This window comes from Gopherus flavomarginatus, chromosome 16 (genome assembly GCF_025201925.1).
Source record: "Gopherus flavomarginatus isolate rGopFla2 chromosome 16, rGopFla2.mat.asm, whole genome shotgun sequence".
Classification (NCBI taxonomy): domain Eukaryota; kingdom Metazoa; phylum Chordata; order Testudines; family Testudinidae; genus Gopherus; species Gopherus flavomarginatus.
In genome coordinates, this window is record NC_066632.1 from 9,229,587 (window position 1) to 9,238,276 (window position 8,690).

Here is an 8,690-nt window from a genome sequence, read left to right on the forward strand (position 1 = left end):
CTAATTATTCTGGGATTTCCAAAGCTTCCTCCTGCTCTCTTCAATGACATGGTAGCCTGTCTCTTGCCTGCTAGCTGTTGTGACTCGCATAAGAGGGCATGTTTGATCCCAAAGCAAGGCCCTCCGTTAGGCTCAGTCTGAATAGAGGTCAATGTAGCACTGCATGAGACAGGTCAATTTTATTTTGCTTTGTATAACTGTGTTTTCTCCTGGATCTGATATTTAACTAAAAAAAGAAGAATGTCTCTGGGTGCCACATGGAGAAGCAAGATGGGCATAGGGCTGCTAAAGAAGCAAGAGTAGCAAATTTTCTGCCCTCTTTTTCTTGACTAGTTTCTCTTCTGCATCAAACTTGCCCTTTTTTTCTATGAGCCTGGCTAGCTCAGTTGGTAGAGCGTCAGACTTTTAATCTGACGGTCCAGGGTTCAAATTCCTGGTCAGGTGAAAAGGGAGCATTTCCCCATATGGTACTCCTCCAACAACTGAAAAAGGCATCTCCTCAGGATGTTATTTCACAACAGTCACTTTTCCTCCAGGACTTGGTCTTTCCTAGAAAGGGTCATGTACTGCCTAGGATGGAAGGGGCAATTTCCTCACATGCCACTGGCCTCTCAGTCTGGATTAAGAAAGGCCTCTGGGAGTTGCAGCAAACTGTTACATGCCAACTTGGTGAGTAAATGCAGGGCTGGGCCCGCAGGGTCATCCACACCAGAACTCAGCAGAGATCTGGGGGTTCCCTATTGGTCCCATGGTGTAAGAGCAGCCCTCAGGACTTTGAATCCTGCAATCTGAGTTGAAGTCTCAGTAGGATCTGAGGACAATTCCTGTGCGACCTAATCCTGCTGGGTCTTCCAAGGCTCTGTCTTGCTCTCTCAAATGATATGAAAGCCTGCCTTTTGCCTGCTAGCTGTTGTGACTTGAGCACAAGAGGGGATGTTTGATCCAGAAGGCTGGTCGTGCTTGGAGTCCTGTAGGTAGGGATGGGAGCTCCATTTCCTCTGAGTCCTGAAGCTGGGCTGCAGCCTGGCCTAGGAGGCAGCCCTATTGGTTGACCAACTGGCCCAAAGTCACTTGGGCGGTGTTGGTGTTCCCCAGGAATGCTGAAAGGCCTAAGGGAGGGAGGCTTAATACTCCTCCCTATCAGTCAGGGTGGAAGAGGAGGGCTGCAAGAGTGGGTAGGTTGATGAGCTGGGCCTTCTAGCATTTAGTTGGGTACATGGTGAGGAACGCAAACTGGGAGAAGCAGTTGCTGGCCTGTGAGGAATGGCTCAGCCGGTGGCGTAAGTAGACCTTGTAATTACCTACAAAGCTGTGATGCTCAAGACCTATCTTTCGTCTACAGGGAATTTCCTCAGCCATGTATTTCCCCCTGCTCCATGAGTACTGCTGAGGCTGAACTTGATGACCTTCCACTTCTTGTGGGGCAATAGGATATCCCTACCTAGACAGGAGACGTGTGGCTTTTCTGCCATATTAGAAGAGAGGTTGGGCCTGGTGGGCTTTGAAGTCTTTTATGGCTTTACTTTTTTGTTTTTACATTTTCAGTGGGTGGCTCCCAAGCAAGAGTTGACTCACCTGATCTTTCTTTCTTCTCCTGCTCTTTCTCAGCAAGGGGAAGAAAAAGAAGCTCTCCTTCAAGCTGGAGTCAGAAGGACAACATAAGGATGACTTCCTGAGTTCCGGCTCCAGTCCTTTGCTCTGCCAGCTGACCCATCGAAGGGCTGACATCACTTTCTCCAGGTTCGCCCATCGGTGTGTTCAGAATGGAGAGGGGTGACTAGTGGTGTTCCCCAATGGTGAGTCCTAGGACCAATCCTATTCAACTTAGTCATAAATGATCTGGAGAAAGGGGTAAACAGTGAGGTGGCAAAGTTTGCAGATGATACTAAACTGCTCAAGATAGTTAAGACCAAAGCAGACTGTGAAAGATTTTCAAAGAGACCTCACAAAACTAAGTGATTGAGCAAAAAAATGGCAAATGAGATGTAATGTGGATAAATGTAAAGTAATGCAGATTGGGAAAAATAACCCCAACTATACATACAATATGATGGGGGCTAATTTAGTTACAGTTAATCAGGAAAGATATCTTGGAGTCATCGTGGATAGTTCTCTGAAGACGACCATGCAGTGTTCAGCAGCAGTCAAAAAAGCAAACAGGATGTTAGGAATCATTTAAAAAGGGATAGAGAATAAGACAGAGAATATTTGCCCTTATATAAATCCATGGTACACCCACATCTTGAATACTGCGTATAGATGTGGTCTCCTCATTTCAAAAAAGATATACTGGCACTAGAAAAGGTTCAGAGAAGGGCAACTAAAATGATTAGGGTTTGGAATGGGTCTCATATGAGGAGAGATTAAAGAGACTAGGACTTTACATTTTTGAAAAGAGGAGACTAAGGGGGGATATGATAAAGGTATATAAAATCATGAATGATGAGGAGAAAGTGAATAAGGAAAAATTATTTACTTGTTCCCATAATATAAGAACTAGGGGCCACCAAATGAAATTAATGCACAGCAGGTTTTAAACAAATAAAAGGAAGTTCTTCTTCACACAGTGCACAGTCAACATGTTGAACTCCTTGCCTGAGGAGGTTATGAAGGCTAGGACTATAAGAGGGTTTAAAAGAGAACTAGATAAATTAATGGAAGTTAAGTCATGAATGGCTATTAGCCAGGATGGGTAAGGAATGGTGTCCCTAGCCTCTGCTTGTCAGAGGATGGAGATGGATGGCAGGAGAGAGACCACTTGATCATTGCCTGTTAGGTTCACGCCCTCTGGGGCACCTGGCATTGGCCACTGTTGGCAGACAGGACACTGGGCTGGATGGACCTTTGGTCTGACCCAGTATAGCCATTCTTATACTCTTATGAAGGGAGGGGCAGAGTCCTCTGACAGAGTTTCTGTAGTGTAGTGGTTATCACGTTTGCCTAACACGCAAAAGGTCCCTGGTTCAAAACCAGGCAGAAACAAAATTGCTTAGTTTTCCCAGCTTCCCTGGCTGTCTAGCAAAGTTCCTACTGCTGCCACTGGCATGTACCTGTGATAAACCCAACCCCTGCAGGACAGAGGCTGGGGAAATGAGCTGAGAAAGAGCCTTGGCATCAGCAGAGGAAAGCTAGAGGATCTGGGTCAGTCACCTTTTGGAGCCTTGTGGCTTGGTCTCCTCTGCCCTGGGAGGTTGGCTGGTGGAGACCAGCTCTTCCTGCTGGCCTCCTTTGTGTGACTTGCCAAAGGAGGAAGTGAGGCAAGAATGGGGCAAAAGAGGAAAGTCGAGCTGAGGAAGGCAGGGCAGAAGCTAAGCCCCTCAGTGCGGCTAAGTGGGGTTAGTAGAGCGCCACCATTCATTCTGCAAAGTCTGGGGAGGTGCAGTTGGCTGCTGGGAGGTAGGATCCTGTGCCTGCCTCGTGGCTTCCCAAGGATGGCTACTTGCAACCCAGGAGAGAAAGGATGGTTCTGGGTGAAAGGAAGACAAGCAAAGCTCTGGGAGGAAATTTGGGTGTGGGGTGCGGGCTTTCTGCTTGGGGGTTGGGGTGCAGGAGGGGGTGGTGCTTACCCCGGGCACTGCAACTCCCGAAGTGACCAGTACACACAACCCTGTGACAGCAGCTCTCAGGTCAGCGGGGACAGTGAGTCTCCATGTGCCGCTACCTGCAGGCGCGGCCCCCAGAGCTCCCATTGGCTGCAGTTCCTGGCCAATGGGAGCTGTGGAGTTGGTTCTCGGGGCAGAGGCAGCACATGGAGACACTCCCCCCACCCCAGGGGATGCTGGGAAATGCCAGACACTTCTGGAAGCGGCACGGAGGGACAGAGGCAGAGTGGGCAGGGAGCCACCTTAGTGCTGCTGGCACATCTCTGCACACCCATTGTGGGAGGGGGGCAGAGGGCCTCCATGCGCTGCCTGGAGTAGGGGCAGAGCACAGAGCTGCCTCCCCTCCCGAGTCTATTACAGGAGTGGGTGAGTGGGCTCTTTTGGCCCGCAAGGTGCAGCAGGTCAGACTAGATGATCACACTGGTCCCTTCTAACCTTAAATGCTCTGAGTCTAAAAGGGAGAGGGAAGTAAAGAAAAAAAAACCCAAACATTGTAATACCAGGGTGACTCCACCTGCTCACTGTATAGTCCTGCCCCTTTCTTCCTTCACTGGGTGTTTAATGACCTGCAGGACATTGATTCTCTCATTCCATTGATAAACTGATACAATGTGATGGAAATTAAACTAGTTTCCAGCTGAGAAAACAGCACCTCAGTGTGGTGGCTGGGAATTGAACCTAGGTCAACTGCTCAAAAGGCAGCTATGCTCACCCCTATACCACCAACACATCTGGTGAAATTGCTCCTTATGCTTGCCCAATGAGGCTAGGCCAGAATTGAGGCATTTTCCTGCCTGTTAAAATGTACTGGATTCTCTTCACAAAAAAGCCAAACACCTCTATCTTCACCTGGGTTTGAACCATCAGCCTTTCAATTAGCCACCAACTCTGTTAATCACAGACACAGGTAACTGCCTACTTCCCAGGCTTGTGTATGAAGCACCTACAGGGATACAACTGGCTAGTGAGGGAGGCGCACTGCTGGGGTTATGAGTTCAGGCCTCACCCAACACACCGGTTTTCATTAGCCACAGAGCTTCCCCCATTGCTTTGTCTCATTCACATGGAAAGTGCCATACGAGGGTGATGAGAGTAAATTCTAAACTCTGAAATGTGGCGGTGGCCCAGAGATTGGGATAAGGGGTTTGAAGAGAAAAAGCTCTAGGAGTATAAAACCAGACAGTGTCCAGGGGCAGGTACGGTACAATGCCTCAACAGGGAGCCATGGGGTGGGGTTCCACTCTCTCTGTGAAATGTCCTGAGAGGTATTTGAAGATGAAGATAACGCCATGGCTAACAAGTGACTGGCACGTCCTGGGTTCAAGAAAGGAAGGGACTTGGGTTAATTGTCTGAAGATTTGCGTTACCGTCACTGTCTGACCCCCCTTCAGCTCGGAGCAGGTTTGTACGTTGCTGGGTGGAACACACAGACTCCTGGAGAGCAGGGGCAGCTGTTTCCATGGCAGAGAGCCTGACACTTAGTAGACTTTCTATACTTGCTGTTTTGAAGCAATTCAATAAAATAACGGTGGAGCTACAATGTCCAGTCCAATATGTCAGCCCCCTGCTATTTTAGAATCTACACAGGAGGCTTCCAGTGCCAGGACACCTGACCAGAGAGCTCAGTGGGGGTATAACAGCTGCTGACTCTGAGGGTCCTGGGCTAAATCCACTTGCTGGTGAAAGTGTTTTGATTTATTTGATTGATAATGAGCACCAGCTACCAGGGGAGAAGCCCTGTGAGTCGCTGCCACTGGGAAAGGGCAGGGGGAGAGGGAACAAGAGGAGAAAAGCAGAGACATTGGATACGAGGAATTGCGGGGAGAAGAAAGAGAGAACAGAGAGACAATACATGATTGAAGCAGAACCGGTGTCCCAACTCGATCTTGTTCATCACAGGTGTTCAGAGAGACAGGTAGTTGCAGGTTTTCCAGCGTCAAGTCTGAACTTTGATTCTAACAATGTGAGTTCAAATATCAAGGGGATCTCCACAGACCTGATCTCTTCCCCCTTTCCCTTTTGGTATTTTTATTTTGATGTATTTGGCTTAACCGTGATCTTCTCTTTCCCCACCTGTATTGCAATTTGGGGATTATTTTTATTTTGCCTCCCTTTTGTTCATGTCATTATAATTGTAACTGCAAAGGAATCTGCAGGAGCAAAAACTGACTCAATACTTTATTTCCCCATCATGCCAGAACATCATACAAACAGCTCACACAGCTGGAATCATAACACGGAAGGCCAGGGGATGGGAGCTGCAGGTTTCCAAGTGTTCTGTCTTTCTCAGATGAAAACATTCCAGCCCCTTGTGTGCCTCCATCGTGTATGACCTGCTGGACTTTTACACACTTATTGTCTCATTCTATGGATGTGATTGTAAAACAATGTGACTGAAATTAAACCACTTCCAGACGAGGAGACAGAAGACGAAAAGCCATTATTGCACTGGCTGGAACTCAAACCCAGACCAACTGTTTGGACAGCACCTATGCACAACACTATAGCACCAATGCATCTGGTATGAGTAGCTTTCCTGCAGGCTCTGTGTGCTGGCAAAGGGGGTGATATATGACCATGGAATTAATGAGCAAGGTGGATGGGCTGGAAGTTGCCTGACGGCAAGGAGCAGAGTTCGAAACCCAGAGTGACTGAAAGGGGCAAAGGTGAAATCAGAGCTCATTGGGAGCTGGCCCCACTCCAGGAGAGGGGAACTGAAACTCAACTTCACTCATAGAAAAATCTTCCCTGAGAAGGAAGGGAACAGCTTGTTTTAAAGACAAGGTTTATGTTTGTTCCTCCTACATATGGAGGGGCTGGGTAGTTCTGATTCTAGCCCCCCAGACTCTGGGATGATAAGGAACAAATTCAGGCTGCCAGTCACCTGCAGGAGCGAGATGATTTTTTGACAGTGAGGGATGCCTCGTCCTAAAGGCCTTTGTCTGCCCCGTTCTAGTGACTGTTTGGTACCGGAATGCAGCCACCACTCCTGGGTCTCTGCTGGGGAAATAATGTTTCTGTGCAAAACACCAAAGCTTTTAACAGAAAGAAAGAAAAGGAGATGGCAACACAATGGGACTAGCACATAAGGAATGAAACACAAGATGCTTCTCCCACGTGCATTGACTTTTAACCTTGGTTGGGGTGTTGTTGTATCCATGTTGGTCCCATGGGTCCTCTGGGGGGCGCCTGACATTGGGCATTTTCAGAAGACTGGACAGTGGGCTAGATGAACTGGTCTGACTCAGTATGGCTGTTCTTATGTTCTAACTGCTGTTTAGGAAAGAGACGACCTTTCAGGCTACACAAAACTGAAGCAGGGTGCTGGGTTAGCTCCAAAGCTTGTCTCTTTCACCAACAGAGGTTGGTCCTCTACAAGCTCTTACCCTCCCTCGCCTTGTCTCTCTTGGCCTCTGAAAAGTGTTTTCTCTCCACTCCCTTTGCAGAGAAGTTAAGTTTCCCTTTGGGCAACTATCAGGCAGAAGCAATTGTATTGACCGTGACACTAGAATTGAAGATTTAATATTATAAACAAATGAGTCTAAACTTGAGGTACTGGTTTCCACATTGGTTTTTCTAACTCAGTTCCCAATTCTCTTCTAGAAAGGCTTCCAGGCTGCCTGCCCAGCCCAACAAAAGTGGCTAGGAGAGAGTCCACAATCCTGCTCTTTCAGGTAGTGGAAGGCTGCTATCAAATCCCCCCTCACTCAGTCAGTCCCCAGCCTGTGGCAGTGCATAGGATTCTTCCGTCCTAAGTGCAGGACTCTGCACTTCTCCTTGTTGAACTTCCTCAGATTTCTTTTGGCCCAATCCTCCAATTTGTCTAGGTCACTCTGGACCCAAACCCTGTCCTCCAGCGCTTGGATTCTTTACATGCTTTCACAGAGCGAAGTGCACATGTTCCATGATTTCATAGGGCAGACTTTTGTGCTATTGGGAGCTTTCCCTGTGCGAATTTGACAGGTGGATCAACATAGAGACAAACTGTGACCTTTCTCAGGGTACTGAGGACTGTGAGTCTCCTTGTTGCCACCTGCCACAAGGAAGAGGGAGTTTTGCATTTGGCAGCTGGATGTTAGTGACCAAACTCACCAGCCTGCTGGAACTCAAGGACCCTCCTCTGAGTTACAGCAGCCACCCTAACCCCTGAGTTCCTTCAGTGTGTCCACCAGATATTTGGTGAAATCCCAGATCCTCTCTTACTGAAGTATCCCAAGATACAGTAGCAAGGGTCCACAGTAAAACTAGTATCTCACGCAGCACTTGAGTACAGTTATTGAACAAGCAAAAAAATTGTTTAACGGATAGAGATTTAAACAAACAAATGTGAGTGATGGATACCAACTGTTATCAACTAAACAAAGGCAGAAAATGATAGAAGAGAAAGGCCAGCACAAAAAACAGAGAGAGGAACAATAAGATACTAAAAGGACAATGGTTGGAACTCTCCATTTCTCTCAGTCTTTGGATTGTTGGGTACTAGAGCTGTAGCAACAGTTGAGGAACCAGGGTAAATTAAATCAAATTAACTTTTCAAGATTAGCCATCATTTTCTGTATGACTAACAAAAACAAGACAACTTTCAGTTTTCCAAAATAATTCAGATTATCACACAGTCTCTTACTCTTTAACCAATAACTTCACCTATAATTTCATTTTAATTGGTAACAACAACATATTCAAAGATCACAAATTGTTGTCATATGTTGCTTTTCTTTTAATCCCCATTGCCAACAACTGAACCCTGGTTCTTATTGTGGTTTGTTCCAATGTAGGACCCCACCACTTCTGTGAGTTCATATATCTCAGGATCTTCTGCCATACGTCTTGGTAGAAGGGGTCTTCTATATCGGAATCTTTGCATCATGGGGAAAAATCCCTCTCTTTTCACACTTTCTAATCTTTCAAAGTAGGAGGAGGTAGAGAAGTAATGTAAATGCATAAAGCACAAGAGAAACCTCTCTGGTCTACACTAAAGACATTTATCGGGATAACTATATTGCTTAGGGGTGTGAAAAATCCACACAGCTGAGCAACGTAGTTACACAGCCCTAACCCCCTGTGTAGATAGTGCTACATGAGCGGGAG

General features: G+C 47.0%; 2 non-coding genes across 2 annotated transcripts; both read left to right on the plus strand.

Moving 5' to 3' along the window:
* Positions 1 to 371: 371 nt before the first annotated feature.
* TRNAK-UUU (transfer RNA lysine (anticodon UUU)) lies at positions 372 to 444 on the plus strand. Its single transcript has one exon. It is a non-coding gene; the product is annotated as a tRNA-Lys (tRNA).
* A 2,465-nt stretch (positions 445 to 2,909) lies between these two features.
* On the plus strand, positions 2,910 to 2,982 carry TRNAV-AAC (transfer RNA valine (anticodon AAC)). The gene has a single exon. It is a non-coding gene; the product is annotated as a tRNA-Val (tRNA).
* Positions 2,983 to 8,690: the final 5,708 nt, after the last annotated feature.